Consider the following 18,028-nt stretch of genomic DNA (forward strand, 5'->3'; position numbering starts at 1 on the left):
CACAGTGGCCATACAACTTACATTCCCACCAACAGTGTAAGAGGGTTCCCTTTTCTCCACATCCTCTCCAGCATATGTTATTTGTAGACTTTTTAATGATGGCTATTCTGACGGCTGTTAGGTGCTACCTCATTGTAGTTTTGATTTGCATTTCTCTAATAATTAGCAATGTTGAGCATCTTTTCATGTACTTATTGGCTATCCATATTTCTTCTTTGGAGAAATGTCTCTTTAGGTCTTCTGTCCACTTTTGGATTGGGTTGTTTGTTTATTTTTTAGTATTTGTTCTGTTCTCTTCAGTTGCTTTGGCTTTCTTCTTCAGGAATTTACACACATACACATACACACACACATAAACACACACACTCTGAGGATATTTTATGTCACTTTCTCTTAAATCCTTTTTCATTTATTTCATATTTTTAAGCTAAAACTTTCCTCCCTTCATTGTATGTTTCTCTTTATGTACTACCCATCATATTTATTAACTAATGTATTACTTCTACTTCATTCTCCATTTCTAAAATATTACTTCTTTTATTGCTAACTTTCCTTGGTTTTATAAACTGCATTTTCAAATATTCCTGTTTTTTTTCCAATAATATTATGTCTGAGTTATTTTTATTCTAATTTAAGTTGTTCTTTTATACCTTTTATCATTTTCTTAATTTGTTTAATCTTGTTTGTTTAAAATAGTATATAGTTTTCCTTTATTTTGCAAGCATGTCATTCTGGCTTGTTTTCGTTGTTTGAAAGAATGTTACTCTGATACTAGTTTTCCTATTTTTCTGAAAATAATTTTGAGTGGGTTTGACTACTTCTCTTTCCTACTGCTTATATTTTAGCGAGATGAGTTTGCCTGTACTAGAAGGAAGGACAGTCAGTGTAGATTTCCTAGTGTAAGGATTCTAGAGCTCCCTCTTCTGTCATTTATTTGACTTGTTAAAAAATACATTGCCTTGTGAGATAGGCTGTCTCTTTCCCCTTTCCTTTCCTGTGCCCCTGTTGTTCCTGCTCAGTGTGGTGGCTCTGTCCTAGAAGTGAGACTTGAGCCTGGCATTAAGGTAACACCAGCACTCTCTGATTTAACAAGCTCTCCTTGCACTCACCTGCAACTGTAGTCTACAAAGTACCTCCCAGTCTGGACTGGTATTCTCTGGGAGATATATCTGCAATGCATATAAAGACAAAGGATTTCTGGTAATATCCAAATCATATGTAATCAATAAGGAAAAGAAAACTACCCTAATGTGCAAAGGTTAGAAACAGGAAATCTATAGAGGAGGAAACCTGAATGTCAAATAAACATGAAAGGGTGCTTCATCTCACCAGCAATTGAAAGTGCTAATTAAAACATGAAAATAAAGTTTCATCTGATTCAGTATTGAAGGCATTACAATAAGCTAATAACCAAAAAAATTAAATCTCAGCTTCTGTTAAAGAACAACCATCACCTCAGTGTGTTCTGAAAAAAGAAAGCCAGGAAAAAACATCTGATGAGAAGAGAAGATTACATCTCTGGTGCTCTCTCTCTGGTCTCTGGACCTTTGCTTACACTTCCTACATCTTAGAATATTCTCTGTACACCTCTTTATCTAGCTTATTCCTACTCATCTCTCAGGTCTTACCTTAATAGTCATCTGACTCCCCATAGACTAAGATGGATGCCCCTGCTATGTTGGTCTTTGGCATTTTATACTTTCTCCACCATAGCATTTTTCAAACATTGCTGTAACAGTCAGTTTTATGTGTCACCTTGGCCAGGCTATAGTGCTAAGTTATTCAATTAAACCCTAATTGAGGTGTTGCTGTGAAGGTAATTTATAGATTTGGTTAGCATCTACAATTAATTGGCTTTATGTAAAGGAGATTATCTTCCATAATCAGGGTAGACCTTCCAAGTAGTTCAAAGGGCTTAAGAACAGAACCCAAGTTACCCTGAGGAATAAGAAATTCTGCCTGTGAACTGCAGTGTCACCTCCTGCTTGAGAATGTCCAGCCCTCCTTTCTTGACTGCCTATCCGCCCACCCTAGGAATCTTGGAGTTGACTAACCAACCCTCACAATTGTATAAACCAATTCCTTGCAATGAATCTCTCAACCCCACCCTATCTCTCTCCATATATATATATATAATATATGTATATACACATCCTATATATATTATATATGCATAGTATATACACATATATAATATACATACACTATATATGTGTATGTATGTATACACACATATATTCACACATATATACACACATATATCATATACACAGACATACACACACACACATATATATATGTATCTCTTGCTGGTTCTGTTTCTCTGATGGAACACTACCTAGTACAATTACTATATCAGATTATATGATTATCTTTCTTTCCCATCGGACTATAAGCACCATTGAAACAGGAATGGTATCTGTCTTATTTACTTTTGTGTTTCTAGTGCCTAGAGTATAGTATATGCTCAGAATATTATTGAATGATTGAATGAATTCCCTACTAAGATTAAAGATTATATGAGGCCCAATATAAAAATCTTCAATACAGCTATAGGGAACTCTCCTTAGTACACTATAGGATTGGAGAAGGAAGAGGCTAAAAGACTTCTGTATGCTTCTGGGAAGTTCTGACAGATGCCAAATAGTAACAGTAAAGTCTTCAGAGAAAATATCCTTTTGATAAGTCACTGGAGGATCTATCCAGTTTTCAAAGTTGTAAAAAACATTGAGAGAAAGAAAGCTGATTCTAGGAGGCAGTCATTTCTGTACTAAAAAGGAATGTTCAGCCAAACACTACAGGTGTAGTTCAGAGGCAGTAAACTTTGATATTTAAAGGAAATGTAAATGTAATATATCTCTAGCCCATAATCGTGTACTCTAGGAGTCTTATTCCATTTTTAATTCCAATGAAACTAGAAAATAGAGTTTTATCTGTTTCAGCTCAAGAGATATTACAAAAACTTAATACGACAACAGCAAAAGAATGAGTCAGAATGTTGGCTTCTATAAGAAAAGATATTACCTTGTAGATTTTTTTTAAAGCCAGAATAAAATCTGATGACAAGAGAGAATGACATGAAAGCTTTAAAAAAGTGCTAAAGATTGAAGTTTTAAAAAAGAAAAACTCCTGAACTGTGCTATAAACCTATGTTTTCCCAAAAAAGAGACTGAAGGCTTATTACATCAGCATCATCTGAGTATTGATAAAGACACTGTTCCTAGGTCCCACTCTATGCAAACTGAATCTGAATCTGCAGGGGTCAAGTCTGAGCATTGAATAGTTACTAAGCTCCCCAGGTGATTCTGATACACAGCCAGTTTGGGGAACAAACTCTAAACTGTCAAAGTCTTCATAATATATCCTTTTTTTCCTTCATCACACTAGTCAAGATCAGCTTTCTGTAGGAAGTTTTCTATGATTTCTTCTGCCTACTGGCAAAATGTCTTTGCTTTCTTTTATGTACTAATTCTTTATCTTAATATGGCATTTAATCAGAGTGTGTTATCTTGTAGAACCACGAAACTGAGTTAGGAGAAGAATGGAGAAGAAGCAACACAATATTTTAGTTCTCTCCACATTGGATCTTTAGATTCTACTTAGTTATATTAGTTCAAGTAATCTCCCCAAACAATAGACATATTAATATTCAAATGCAAATCTGTATGTAACCCATATCCCCGGCATAAAAGATAAGATATGGTTTTCAGGGAGGGTATCACAGCTCACTTAGATTAAGTATTTTCCTACTTGTAAGCTTGACATGTAATTCTTGACCCAAAGCATTAGACAGAGTTTAATTAACAGTAAGAACCTAGTATGTATGTATGTATAACTGAATTACTGCACTGTACACCTGAAACTAACAAGATGTTGTCAATCAATTTTACTTCAATTAAAAAAAATCTAGGCTTAGAGCAAAGATACAGGTTCAAATCCCAGCTGTATCACTAATGTGTTTTTAGAAAAGTTGCATCACCTTTCCAATTCTAGATTTCCTCATCAGTAAAGTGAAAATACAATATATCATATGGAATAATAAAAAGAAGAATAACTAATAATACCTGGATGCTGTGCTAAGTAGAAAATAAAAGGGAAAACTAAATAGTTTCTCATCCATTAAAGAAATATTGGTGATCATGCAACTACAAGAGCTTTTAGTCATAATTGGGACTACCATGAGTATTATATGTCCAAACTTACAATTCTAATAAAAGAAATTTTCAGAATCAGATCAAAGGAAAGACAATAAAATTTGGATATCATCAATTCAAAAATCAACAATACCATTATATTATGAACTATCTACCTGAAATTGAAGAAGGTATCTTTTGAATTTAATATTATCAAACCAAGCACCTCAGTATAGATTTGATGTTTTCATGTTATTATAGTGTGATTCATGTGATTCCTATAGTGTAGGAAAGTTTTGATTTGGAAATGTGACTATAAACAATCACTCTGAAATTTTTTTCATGAAAAATTTTTTAAAAAGCCTACTAACAATAATCCCAAACAATACTAACAAAGTATAAAGAAAGAAAGCCACAGTCGTCACTGAGACGGTATGAATTCCCAAGATATTGAACTTATAGTTCAATAGCCAAGTTTCTTGCCTTTGTCCTCTGAACTCCCAGAGCATGATATGGTCAAGAAGTCTATGTTGAAGTCCTCTGTGCCACATATTTTGCCTGACAGAGAGGTGAAGGATGTCATCCTTGCCCTCTGAGCTTACGCTTGTGTCATTAGTATAGTTCATATCACATCATGTGTTATGGCTTATTGTAAATAGGTACAAAGGAAGGGCCCAGGTCTTATTAACATTTGTTCACTGTGTCTAGCACAATAATCAATTTTAATTTCAGCAAAACGTTTAAAGAATAATTTTCTACCCAAAATGTGGTCAGGGGAATAATGACAAAGATGAGATTAGATGAAAAAGAAAGCAGAATTGTTGGACTGAACAAGGCACCAACGTTTCCAGATTGCCCATCATGTGCCAAACATCATTCTGGGGAACTTGTATGTGTTCCCTTGTTTAATCTTCACCCAAATCCTGTGAGGCAGGAAGGAAGCTAAGCCTTACAGAGGTTAATGACTTAATCCTTTCCAACCTATCCTTCCCACTGCTGACCAGTAACATAGTCTAGTTACTCATTGGCTTCAAAAGCTTCCATGGCTCTCCACTGTCCTTGAAATAATGGTCAAAACCCTTAACTAACCTTTCAGGATCTATGAGACCTGGTGCATTCCTAAGTTTCCAGGTTAATTTCTTGTGTCTCTTTCTCCTGCTCTCTTCTCTCTTGGTATAATGCACTTCCTTCAGTTCCTTGAGCACACCATGCCCTTTTTCTTATCCTGGACTTCCCACAGGCTGTTCTTTCTACCCAGGTTGCTTTTCCTTCCTCTATTCTCAGGAAGTGTTGAGAACATCACTAGTGGTTACTCTCTATATATTTCTATATAATGTTTTCCAATAAAATGAAGCAGGAATCCTTGCAGAAATAAGTGATTCTAGGGCTGGGGCAGGGAAAATATTATACAAGATGAGTCTGGAACATCTTGTAGTGCTAAAAAGTAAGGAGAGGCTCAAGTGTCCGAAGTGTGGGGTGTACTTAGTGATTCTCATCTATCAGATAGACTATGAAAAGGGGAAAATAGTAACTTTGTAACAGAAGAAACTTGGAAGACATCACTTTAACCAAGGGATCAAGTTAACATCACCAGTAGTAAATAGGACTCCCTAATCAAGGACTTCCTAATACGATGCAATGAAAAAGGCACCTCTCGGTGTGGAGAAAAAGGAACCCTCCTACACTGTTGGTGGGAAAGTAAATTAGTGCAGCCACTATGGAGAATGGTATGGAGATTCCTTAAAAAACTAAATATAGAACTACCATATGATCCAGCGATCCCACTCCTGGGCATATATCTGGACAAAACTATAATTCAAAAAGATACATGCACCTCAGTGTTCAATGCAGCACTATTTACAACAGCTGAGACATGGGAGCAACCTAAATGTCTCTCAACAGATAAATAGACAAAGAAGATATGGTGTGTGTGTGTGTGTGTGTGTGTGTGTGTGTGTGTATACACACACACACAGTGAAATATTACTCACCCATAACAAAGAATGAAATAATGCCATTTGCAGCAACATGGATGGATCTAGAGATTATCATACTAAGTGAAGTCAGACAGAGAAATACAAATATCATAGATATTGCTAATATATGGAATCTTAAAAATGAACTTTTTTTTTTTTTTGCGGTACACGGGCCTCTCACTGTTGTGGCCTCTCCCGTTGCGGAGCACAGGCTCCGGACGCACAGACTCAGCGGCCATGGCTCACAGGCCCAGCCGCTCCGTGGCATGTGGGATCTTCCCAGACCGGAGCACGAACCCGCATCCCCTACATCGGCAGGCGGACTCTCAACCACTGCGCCACCAGGCAAGCCCCAGATGAACTTCTTTACAAAACAGAAATAGACTCACAGACATAGAAAACAAACTATGGTTACCAAAGGGGAAAGGGGGGTGGGAGGGATAAATTAGGAGTTTGGAATTAACATATACACACTACTATATGTAAAATAGATAAACAACAAGGACCTACTGTATAGCATAGGGAACTATACTCAATATCATGTAATAATCTATAAGGGAGAAGAATCTGAAAAGGAATATATATAATCTGAATCACTTTGCTGTACACCTGAAGCTAACACAACATTGTAAATCAACTATACTTCAATTTTAAAAAATGAAAAAAAAAGTCACCTCTATTCTGGGATGTTCCTCTCCAAGATCCATAACCTTTATGTAATCATGAGAAAACCTCAGATAACCTATATTAGGGGGCAGTGTAAGAAATATCTGACTAGTGTATTTTCATGACCTTAAAGTGTCAAAGTCATGAAAGAACTAGGAGACTGAGAAGCTGAGGAGACCAAGGAGACATGACAACTAAAAGCAATAGAGGAGCAACATCAGCAGTGTGGCAGCATAAGATGTTCCTTCTCTTTTTTTTTTTTTTTTTTTTGCGGTACGCGGGCCTCTCCCATTGTGGAGCACAGGCTCCGGACGCGCAGGCTTAGCGGCCATGGCTCACGGGCCCAGCCGCTCTGCGGCATGTGGGATCTTCCCGGACTGGGGCACGAACCCGTGTCCCCTGCATTGGCAGGCGGACTCTCAACCACTGCGCCACCAGGGAAGCCCTTGGCCAGTCTTTTGGATCCTAGAACCTTACTCCAAGGGACCCAGGAGGAGTCTCACCCACCACTGCAGCTAGTAAGAGACAAACCTCCATACAGGTACAGGCTGCAGAACAGGTGAGGCTAGTGAAACTGCCTAGACCCCTCTAGTTGTTATCAGGCAAAGATTGAGTAAGTGCTGACCAAGTAGGCATTCATACATGAGAGAGAACTTGTAGAAGTCTAGCCATCCTGAAGGGAGAAACAGGCACACCATTGGAGGAAAAATAGAAAGAAAACTATGAATTTGGTTGCCACAGAGGCAATAAGAGAAAGTTTCCTGTTGCTGCCTTCCTTGTCACTTGTTACACTGAGTGTTGGAACTTCAAATCTTTGAAAGAATTCAAAAACGAAAAAATCAATAAATAGAAAACTTATGTACAAGAACAAACTAATCACAGTGAAAATGAAAACAGCAGGAAAAGTATTTGTCTCAAATATCAGAGAAATGAATTATTACGTATAAAATATAAGAAGTTTATTCTAATGTATGTAAATATCACAGATGTCCAGTTAATGGCAAATGATATAAATAGAATGAAATGCTGATAGTAAGCAAACAAGGGAAAATGTTCAGGCTGTACAAAATTCAAATTAAACGTCAAAGTATGTTTTTATACCAATTAACTTGGCAAAGAAAATGTAATAATAGCGCCAGGGTTAACAGTGAAATTGATAAATACCTTTGACAGTGGATATAAAGCAGGAACATAGCAGGATGTATTGAGAATCACAAAAATATTCACACCATTTGACCCAGTAATTTGATTCATTGAATTTTTTTTATAAATTTATTTTTATTTATTTATTTTTGCCTATGTTGGCTCTTCGCTGCTGCGTGCAGACTTTCTCCGGTTGTGGAGAGCAGGGGCTACTCTTCTTTGCGTTGCATGGTCTTCTCATTGCGGTGGCTTCTCTTGTTACGGAGCACAGGCTCTAGGCGCGCAGCCTTCAGTAGTTGTGGCTCGCAGGTTCTAGAGCACAGGCTCAGTAGTTGTGGCGCTCGGGCTTAGTTTCTCTCCGGCATGTGGGATCTTCCAGGACCAGGGCTCGAACCCGTGTCCCCTGCATTGGCAGGCGGATTCCTTTATTAAAAAAATTTATTTGTTTATTTATTTTTATTTTTGGCTGCGTTGGGACTTTGTTGCTGTGCATGGGCTTTCTCTAGTTGCGGCGAGCAGGGGCTACTCTTCTTTGCAACGCGTGGTCTTCTCATTGCAGTGGCTTCTCTCGTTGCAGACCACGGGCTCTAGGCGTGCAGGCTTCAGTAGTTGTGGCACGTGGGCTCAGTAGTTGTGTGCACAGGTTTAGTTGCTCCACGACATGTGGGATCTTCCCGGACCAGGGCTCAAACCCACGTCCCCTGCATTGGCAGGCAATTCTTAACCACTGCACCACCAGGGAAGTCCCTCATTGTAATTTAAACTGAGGAGTTAATTCTAAAGGAGGGCAAATCCCTGTATCACGCTCTTCACTGTAGCATTCTCTAAAATAGCAGAAATTGAGAACAATCTAAATGTTCAACAATGGGAACAGGGAAAACAGTGAAGTATATTTCAGTACATTAACTGGAGAATGTTCTGCCTGTCTCACAATAATAATTATAAAGAATGTGAGATACAGCAAGGAGCTGTTCAAAACACTCTTTCATAAAAGAAAACATCCAATTATGTAGACGTTTTGATTTTAACTCTGTAAAATATACCAGAATGTAGACAAGGACTACAAGAGGGGAGAAAAATAGATTACGTTTGCTCCTCCTTCTTCTCTTCAAAATATGAAGTTGGTACAGTTTCTTTTTGGCATATACACATCCCTCTAACTTAATTGCCACCTCTTTTTCATAGTGTCTTCTTACCCATTTACTGAGGATCCATGCTGCTTCAGGGTACCCATGTCACTTAGATGGAAAGGCAACAGATAAATTGATTCATTAATTATGGAGGCTTTATTTTGTATATGCTGGGATACAATCATCATTAAGACCTCTCCCCTCTGCCCAGCTCACAGTCTACACACAGATAGATGAGGAGATATTTGCACTACACTATAGAAGCTCACAAAGTGGTAAGAAAACAAAGAAAGGAAACTAAGTGGAAACCTGAATCCTAAGGAGTCAAATATCTTATCTCTTTAAAGGGATATTACATTTAAAAGGGCTTAGGGAATTTGCTGTAGTTATCCCACTTTCCTCCACATCACGTATGTCCCTTTTTTATCTCCTACCTGAGAGACATACATGTGCTCAAGTCTCTCTTCCATGGCAAAAATTAAGTTTTGACTCCACACTCCCCTCTTACCATCTGTTCTATAACTCTCCTGCCTCGTTACTCACAACTCCATACTTCTTGTTTCTAATTCCATACTGACCAGTCACTGCTTTCCCCACAGCCATTAACATTAGTTGTGACAAATCCACAAGAAAAGATAGATTACACAGCAAAATGTAGGGCTTATGCAATCCAGGTGGAAGAGATAGAAACTGCACAGGGAAGGATGGACTCAGTGTGTCCCAGGCCAGAGAGGAGGCCAGTATGTCTAGACATGGTGAACACAGTGGGGAGTGGCAGCAGCTGAACCTGCAGATGCGGGCAGGAGCCCCGCCATGTGGCGGCAGCTGGGAGCAGAGGGGTTGGGGCGGAGGGGTGGTCTGTAGGCCTGAGTAAAGTTTGCACTTTATTCTAAGTGCACATGGGTGGCATGGGAAGCCATGGAGTGGAGAAACATCTCTGTTGTTTCTTCTCTCACCTCTATATTGTTTGCAAAGCATCTTCATGAACCCTGATCTTCATGGCAATAAAAGGAAATGAGTAGATTAGATAATAATACCCATTTGATAGGTAAGGAAACTGAGATTTCACCAAGACTATGATTAGTAAATGAAAGAAGAGTGTAGATGAAAAAATTAACTCACCTGGGAACTCAAGAGATAGAAGTTACGGCCCTTTCTTTGTCACTAATCTGGATAGGTGACCTTTCCCTCTTGGCTTGTTGCTTCACCTGAGAACCTTGCTCTGGAGGTGTCCTTCCAGCTGTTCACTATGAAATGATAAGATCTCTCTATTTCCTTTCACAGCCTCCTCACCTGCGGAGCTTCCTAAACCTGATGCACAGGCCACAAACCAGACCAATTTAATCAAAATATGGAGAAGAAGGTGGAACTTGGGTATCAGCATTTTGCAAAAGTCCTGTGAGATTCCAATGAGCATTTAAAGTTGAGAACCAATGTGTTAGAAATCCCTGAAAGGTAGGCATGAATGAGGGCCACCAGATCTGCCTTACTCTGCTCCACCCCCACCATATCCTCCATCACCTACTCCTCAGGTGCCTCCTCCCTGTCCTAGGGCTGCTGCTGAAGCTCCAGTCAGGCCACACCCCTTAACTGCTTTCTGCAATATTTACTGTCCCCTCTCTGTTGACAGCCCTAATGCATCCTGCAGATTAAACAATCCCAGCCATTTTGAGCTGTCCTAGGATTAGCCTGTCACACAAAGGCAGAAGCCCTGGCTCTAACTGAATAACATACTCTAAATACCCTCCCTTTCCAGCAGGCACCCAGGCTCCTTAGACAAATAGATGTGAGCAAGGGCTGCCTCTGATGGGATGAAGGACCAGAAATGAGCTGTCCAAATGGAGTGGGTGTCAAAGCAGCTGCTGTATTAAGTGAGAGACACTGAAGGCTTCAAGTCCTTCTTTTAAACTAAACACCCCTGGTCAGGAGGTGCAGCCAAGAGCCCTACAGAACCCAGGCTGCAGGCTCCAGGGTGGGATTTCCTATTAGGACGGGCTCCAGGGGAGGTGATGGGGGTTGCTCTTCCCTGTTCACTTCCTGCATCCTTCTCCTCTTCCCCCTGTTCCCACTCCTCCTCCGCACACTCACCCTTGTTCTTCTCTAGTGTCTGAAAAGATTCCTTGGAGCCTTATTCCTACTCAGTTTAAGAGGGAAGTTCTGTTCCAAACCCTTGCTCTGGGCTCAGGTGTCCTCCACTAGTGTGTGGGGGGAGCCGAGATTAAGATGCCTGATACCACCTGGCACTGGTGCCTTCCTGGGAGCCATGACTCTGAGGACTCACTGATCAGGGAACATTTTCCATGCCCATAAACTTTTCCATCAAGAGGGATGCTGCTCAGCGTTATCCTTTTTATTCATCCATTATTAATTCACTCATTCAGTAAATATTTTCAACACAAACAAGGTGAATCCCATGTTTCTTCTACAAGTTGTGTACAGCCCAGCAGCAGAGATAAATATGTGCACATGGCAGGACACTCACTGGAGCTGGAGCTCAGATGCCACAGAGGTGGCACTGACAAGATCCCCTTGTCAATATGCTCAAGCTCATGTTGCTTGGTCACTGGAGACCACATCAGTTGCTAGAAGGAGATTTCTGGGAGGAAAGAGAATTGGATGGTGGCCATTCCGCTGGTTGTTGTCCAAACACACTGTATGCAGTGGGGCTCTCCTAGTCGAGGCCAGAACGCAGGAAAAAGCAGACTGGGCCCCAAGGACTTGGCCAGCCGGAAGAAATGTTGCTTCTGGGAATCGTGTGCTGCTGGAAGGAGGAAAATCCCACACTAGCGGCTTATGTGCACACTGGGGAAAATGAAGAAAGGTGTGTGAGTATAACTCAGAGCTGTTACCGGAGCAGCTTAAGACTGAGTCTCAGAGCAGAAATCTCCCTTGCACTCAGGAACAAGACATCAGTGGCTCCCCAGTGCCTGGAACAGTGAGTTACAACCAAGGCAGCCCCACTCCCCAAGAGGAAGGAGCATGCAGCCCCCCCTAAAAAAACATTATTCATGCCCAATCTTCAGGTTGAGAAGAACAGCCGTGGTGACTTACTTTTAAGTCATGTTTCCTAATGAGAATGCATCAGAATCATTAATTATGTTGTCACAGAAAAAGGGTGAGAACCGCAAATTAAAAGATAAAGTCCACTTAGCAAGGCATACAGAGCCCCTCACAATTAATTTCAATCTACCTTTTAGCCTCTTCTCCAGCCTCCGGCCAGTTTTCCCCCTAATGTCCATTCTGTTCAGGAGCTCTGTGGTTTGGTGAAATTGGTTCCCCCTTCCCCAGCTCTAAGGGTGGGTGTGATGTTTTTAAACCATCACAAATTCTTACAGATCTTCCCACCAAGAGGTGGGGACTTGCTTTGACCAATATAATGTGACAGAAATTATGTCTCACAGGTCTCATGTTTGGATGTTAAGGGTCCTTGAGCCTCTGTTCTCACCCTCATGAGGTGCTGTGTGCATGAGAATGTGCCCCAGCTGGCTGGGTGGAGAGGACACACAGAAGAGAACTGAGGCAGCCCGGACAACCAGCAGATGTATGACCATGACCGATACCATCCAGGACCGGCTGGCCCCGAGCTGACTTGCCAAGTGACCCTAAATGCATGAGTGAGCCCAGCCAACGCCACATGGAAGCGAGTGAGCCATCCTAGCTGAGCCCTGCCCAATTCGTGACCCACAGACTCATGAACTAATAAATTGTTGTGGTTTTGAGACCCTAAATTTTGGAGTATTTTTTTATGTAGCAAAGGCTAATGGAAAGAGTGGGCTAAGCCAATCAGGGTGAATCCTTCCCTCCTGTCACAGCTGATCCAGACACAGGTCAGATAATCAATACAGGCTCAGGTGTGGTCCAATCAGTGAGAACCTCAAGGCCTTGGCTGGGGATACCTGGTCAACGTTGTTCCTCCCTACTCTGCGTAGTGTGCTGTGAGGTGAAGCTGGAACTATGCAGCCATTTTGCCACCATTACAGGAGCAGCCCAAGGACGAAACCCTTACATGACAACTCTCCAGAAAACTGCAGAGAAATGGAGTCAGGGCCTTGGTCAATGTCTCTGTCAAACTGCACTGGAACCTCACATCTTCTCTAGACTTTTATAATTATAGGAGTCATAAATCCTTTGGTTATTTAGGACATTTGACCTCGGCTTTATTTGCAATTGAAAGTGTCCAACTGATAAACTCTCAAAGATCTGTAGTTTCATGTTCATTTCACCAATGAAACCCTGCTTTTCAAACAAAACCTTAAGCAGAAGCAAAAAATGAAAGAAAAATGTGTTTCAAGTAGGAGTGGGCAGCCCAGAATCCTGAGACCAACATCTTAACTCCTGTATTTGATCCCTAGGGCTGCTGTATGCAAGTACCACCAACTACGGGTGGCTTACAACAACAGAAACTTATTGTCTCTTAGATCTGGAGGGTCGAAATCAGACATCAGTGTGTCAGCAGCACCCTGCTCCCTCTGAAACCTGTAGGGGAATCCTTCCTTGCCTCTTTCCAGCTTCTGCTGGTTTGGTGGCGTCTTTGGTGTTCCTTGTCTTATAGATGCATCACTCCAATCCTCCATTTTCACACGGCTTTACAGGTTCTCTCTATGTCTCCTTCCATTGTGTACCCTCTGTGCCTGTCTGTCTGTATTCAGATTTCTCCTTTTTATAATGGCACCAGTCATACTGGACTAGGGCCCACACTAGTGACCTCAGTTCACCTTGATTAGTTCTGTAAAGAACCTATTTCCAAATAAAGTCACGTTCTCATTAAGACTTTAACTTATCTATTTTCAGAGACACAATTCAATCCATAACACTCCCTAGCCCACAGCAGTAGTTGAGGAGGCCATGCAGGACACTGACCAGGGCTCTGCAGGAGACACTGTATTTTTATTCATCTGTACCATTTTACATTCTGAACCTTTTCCCAAAATGCCCTCCCTCTTCTTCTCTCTTATATCCAAGGCTGAGATTAGATGGCACCTACTCTTTCTTCCTTTGTCCAAAAGAAATGATCCCTCTATTGTGTCTCATAGTACCTGTTCATAACTCAAAAGACTGACAACACCTCAAAGGTTAAATCTGTATCTATGTGCTATTTCCATACTGGACTATGTGTGACCCTAACGGCAGTATTATCACTTGCATGTAACTTAATGCCTGGCATATAGTAGATATTCAGTAAATGTTGAATGAAATAAAATTGTGTGGCCTGACATCTTTTATTGTGCTAGAGTGTGTTATTTATAAAGTAGAAAAATGGGTTTTCTCACCCATCCTTTAAAGGATAATGACTTGGCAATAGACTCAGAATTGGTAGCTCGGACCATGATATCAAAATGGTTGGGGGAGTGAGTGGGAGGAGAAACTACTCGAACATTGACTGGAAGTCACCCTTGTGCTAGATTTTCCCCCATTTAGCTGTTCCTTGATTTAGGACTCCCTCATTAGAATACCTAGACATCAAGTATACCATCTTGCAGTTTTCTGTTTATTAAAGTCTTTTATGATTTATCATTTTTTTTATTGGTGCTTTTCTATATTCATATAAGAGTTGCTATGAAAATAGCAGAATAGCAAATTCCAATTAGCAAACACTGTGCTTCAGCGCAGTGGCAGCTTCACAATGTCTGGGGAAAAGGAAGGGACATAGCTTAATACTACCATAAGGAAGTAATTCTGAAGAATGAAGCTCAAGGGTGCTGAGGTAGATGGGGAGGGGAAAGAGGCATCCACACTGGAAGCTCTCTTCCAACCTAAATGAAAGGTCTTTATTCATTGGCTTCCCTAGGATCAAATGTGCATCCTGCTGATCTCAGCTTAGGAAATAACTGCATATCTCTCTCCATGCTTAATTGACCCCTACAGCTACCTTGCCTGCTCTCCAGCAAACTGAATATCAGACCTGTTTACACAGTAACCACAGTGGATAGCCCAATAGGCATACAATAGACATTCATTCACCCAAAAAATACTCATATCTGTCCCATGTAAGTGTTGTGTGGTTTAATGATATAATATACTTAAGTGTCTGGTACATAGTGAGTACCCAATGAGTGGTAGATGTTAGAATGGATTATTGTTACCAATTCTTCACTTTCACCCTGTAATAGATTTTTATATATAAGCCATTTGCCGTGTGAGTTTTTTTCTTTTTTTGCCACGTGATTTTTACTGCCTCCTTCTTGAAGTAGATTCATGGCCCAGTCCCACTAACACTGAGCTTGGCCATATGACTTCCTTTGATCTAAGGAATGTGAGTGGATATAACACATGGCATGTCAGACCAAAGACTTTAAATGTACTTCAGTTTTTTTTTCTGGTCTCTTGGGGTTTCTACCCTGTGCCATGAGAGGAAAATGTCTCAGGTGGTCATTCTCTTTCAGCCTGGGAACAGGAATGAACACAAGTGGAGCATCCTAACCCAAGCCAAAGTCTGGAGTGCCACCTGGCCAACCAAGCCCAGCAGTCAGCCAAACCACAGCTACTCTGCGGAGTCATCAGCAAGAAAGATTAATGATATTGTAAGTGACTGTGAATTTTGTGGTTCTTAGGTGAGTAGCATTATTGTAGCAATAGTTGACTAATAAAGTGGTGGTGATGATGATGGTCTCTGCTGTAAGGAACATTTCTATCTTTGGACTCCCAGCAGGATGGAGCTCAGTATATTACAGACTATGGAGAAACTACCTAGATTCACAAAACGTCATATTTCATTTTTATACAGCAAACTGCTATCCAGAGAGCAGAGTAATCATCCAAAGTTTTACAGTTTATTCACTGGTAGAATTGCAAGTAGCATATGCCTTAGTGGTAGAGGGACCACCCATCCCAGTTTGTCCAGGATGGTCCCAGTTGCCACCTGTTGCAAGCATGTAATGATTAATAGCTCTCCCTTACTCTATCAAAAGTGGTTCTGATTTGCATGATAAATCATATGGTCACCCTACTCACTGACCAACTTTCAAAAAAGTTACTTTGAAAGTTGTCAGTGAAGATGAGTTCAGTTGTAAGCAAGAGAAAAACAAACTGAAACTGTATTAAATAACTAAAGGGACTTATAAGCTCATGAGGAAGGTGGAGACAACAAAAAAAGGCTTGGTTTATTTTGACTTGTCTGATGCACAAGGCACTTTCTCCAAAAGCTGACTCCACTTCACTGGGGCAAAGTAAATAGCTATAACCTTCTTCCTCATCCATACCCTGTGCTACATGATTCCTCATTCCATTCCCAGAAGAGAGAAAAGAAATCTCTGAGCTGCTCCCCCAAATAAAAGCAAAGAGGCATATTTCTCAGAGGCTCCCAGCAAAGGAATCCTTGTGCTCCTTCACCTAATTTTGCCTGCATGCACATCCCGTCACCAAAATCTGTGGCCAGAGAATAAGGTCACACTACTCTGAACCAGATGTCCTTCCCCAAGGGCCAGGGGTGGACTGAGCTTCAGCCAAAGTACTTGGGCTGGGCAGGGGTTGCACGAATACCCAACAAAAATCAGGGTAAGTACAAAGAGAAAGGGAAATGGATGCTGGGGAGTCACTCTCTTGTCCATTCACTGTAGAGATTGTTGTCTTCAAAAGGCAAGTGAGGTTTCTGCCTTTAAACAATGAGTGCTCCAAAAGATAACCCCAGAGAACAGCGATCCAATTTTTTGCCAGGAGTCCCCATCAGGTAGGATGATTAAAGAGCACAATGGGGCTGAGGGTCATTTTCTCTATACCTACCCTCTGGTCTTAGAAAGGGACTGGGTCAGAGCATCAGGTATACCTGGGTTTGAATCCCAGCTCTTTTACTTACTTTGTAACCAAGTGTGTAGCTTAATCTCTCTATGGGTCTCTGATTCCCACTTGTAAGATGGGAACAGTAATGTCTACTTCATAGTGTTTTGAGAGAATTAAAAAACATTAAGTATTTAAATTATCTAGCAGAGTACGTTGGTAATCAATTTTCTTTCTTCATGCTTTAATAACTTTTTTAGAGAGAACAGAATCAGGGCACAGGAGCTATAACAGCCTGAGTCATTGATCCTTACTGAAGAGAAGATCCTATTATCTTGGTTTATGAGACACAGCTTTCACCTACATCCCCCTGGTCCTTGCTGCAAACATGCTGACTAATTCAGTCTGGCTGGTCCTTTTTCTGGACTTGGTTGCTTGCCATCTCTGTGTGATTCTGTCATTAGTGTGTTAATTAACGATGTCACAGTCTTCTTTCAGATCAGTTCCTTTTAGGGTCTACACTTTGGTCTCTACAGATGCCTGATCTCAAACATTATATGTGAGATTATGCATTTTAACACAAGGGCCTGGGAGAAGCTCACTCTAGTCCCCGTGAATGTAAACCCCTTCCTTCCCCATCCTTTCTCTTCTTGGAGAGGGTCAAATGAGTATAAGAGTGAAATTCTCCCATAAAATTAAAATCACTATGCAGGTAAGGCTAGCCTTGTATACACTGCTAGACAGCCAAGATTTCATGAACATCAAATCAAGCAAGCTTCCCTGAACTCCTCACTGCACTCCCCTAAATGGACACTGCAGTGAAACCTTGTATGACCTCTTTTTTTGAAAATTTTATTTGAAATAATTTAGATTTTTCAGATGAGGTTCAAAGATAGTACAGAATTCCCATATACCATTTGCCCAGCTTCACGTGGTGTTAAGATCTTACATAACCATGACCCATTTATCAAAACAAAGAAATTAACATTGGTATAGTGAAATTAACTAAACTAGGGAATTTATTCAGATTTCACCAGTTTTTCCACTATTACCCTTCTTCTGTTCCAAGATACCATGTTGCATTTAGTTGTCATGTCTCCTTAGTCCCCTTTGATTCTTTAACAGCTTCTCTATCACTCCTTGTTTTTCATGACCTTGACACTTTTGATTAACTGGTCAGATATTTCTTACACTTCCCACAAACTGAGGTTATCTGATATTTTCTTGGGGTTCATGTTCTTTGGAAGAATATCTCAGAAGAAAGGTA

Source organism: Pseudorca crassidens, chromosome 9 (assembly GCF_039906515.1).
Source record: "Pseudorca crassidens isolate mPseCra1 chromosome 9, mPseCra1.hap1, whole genome shotgun sequence".
In the NCBI taxonomy this organism is placed as follows: Eukaryota; Metazoa; Chordata; class Mammalia; order Artiodactyla; family Delphinidae; genus Pseudorca; species Pseudorca crassidens.